The sequence below is a fragment of the Mus pahari genome, chromosome X (genome assembly GCF_900095145.1).
Source record: "Mus pahari chromosome X, PAHARI_EIJ_v1.1, whole genome shotgun sequence".
Lineage (NCBI taxonomy): Eukaryota > Metazoa > Chordata > Mammalia > Rodentia > Muridae > Mus > Mus pahari.
This window is the reverse complement of record NC_034613.1, coordinates 88,179,531-88,181,001: the sequence shown is the minus strand read 5'-3', so window position 1 is coordinate 88,181,001 and position 1,471 is coordinate 88,179,531.

Below are 1,471 nucleotides of genomic sequence, written 5' to 3'. Positions count from 1 at the left end.
CCCTGAGCTCGAGTCTCTAGCTGCATATGTAGCAGAAGATGGCCTACTCGGCCATCATTGGGAAGAGAGGCCCCTTGGTCTTGTAAACTTTATATGACCTAGCACAGGGGAAGGCCAGGGCCAAGTAGTGGTAGTGGGTGGGTAGGGGAGCAGGGGCGGGGGGGGGGTGTATAGGAAACTTTCGGGATAGCATTTGAAATGTAAATAAAGATAATAATAATAATAAAAAGAATGTAAAAAAAAGTAAAGGCATGTGCAACCACTGCCTGGCACAGCCAGTGTTCTTAACTGATGGGCCATCTCTCCAGCTACCCACTCACTCTTGCTAGCAAGTTCCTCTATGCTTCTGAGTCCTTTTATGTGGGTTGCTACCAGAAGGTACGACCCAGATGTGGGGTAGGTCCTCCCACTTCAAATTATCCAGTCACAAAAATCCCTCACGGGGATGCCCAGCTGCTTGGATTTTAGTTGACTTCAGATGAAGTCAAGATGACAACCAAGATTAACCAGCACAGCGAAATCTTTGCAAAGACTCCGCAGGAAATCCTTCCTTTCCTCCTTTATCCTCATTCCTGTCATCCCAGCTGCTGAGCTAACTTGAGTTTCACAATAAGAATTTACCCCAAGGGGCCAAGGGGCCAAAAGGCCAAACTCAACTCACATTCTTAGGAAATTCAGTTTATGGCTCCCCCTGCTGGCAGAGTCAGAACTGACTTCCTGCTGGAGCTCTTCTTCCTCCACCCTCCTGAAGAACACTCCTGTGGAGCTGACCTTTAATCCCAGCAGCATTCTGCTGGCAGAGGCAGACAGATCTCTGTGAGTTTGTAGGCCATCCTGGTCTACACCGTGAGTTCCAGGCCAGCTGGGACTACAGCTGGGAAATCTTGTCTCAAAAAACAAATAAACAACAAAAAAAGCTAAGGCCCTTCCCAGCTATTCTTTTAGAACCCCATCTACTTTACAAGAATAGGACTGGAAGCATGGAAGGCTAAGTGATTACTGGAAGCAGAGTTTAAATTCCTAAGTTTAAAAATAATTGTTTTTTTTAAACAATTTTTTTATTAGGGGTAGGTATATACATCTGTACTGGTGAAGTGGACATCAGTGCAGACACCCATAGCGGCCAGGAGAGGGTGATGGGTTTCCTGAAGCTGGCCTTACAGCGAGTTGTGAGCAGTCCAAAGTAGGTGCTGGGAACCTAACTTGGGTTCTAAGCAAGAGCAGCAAGGGCTTGTAACCATCTAAGCCATCTTTCTGGTCCCCCACTATTTTCTGTTTTCCCAAACACACTCCATTCCTTACTTCTGAAGACTTTCATTTGATTCTTATACCTAGCTCCAAAAACTTTCTCTTGTTCTGCCCTTGATGGTATATGCCTTTAATCCCAGCACTTGGGAGGCAGAGGCAGGCGGATTTCTGAGTTTGAGGTCAGCCTGGTCTTCAGAGTGAGTTCCAGGACAGCCAGGGCTAC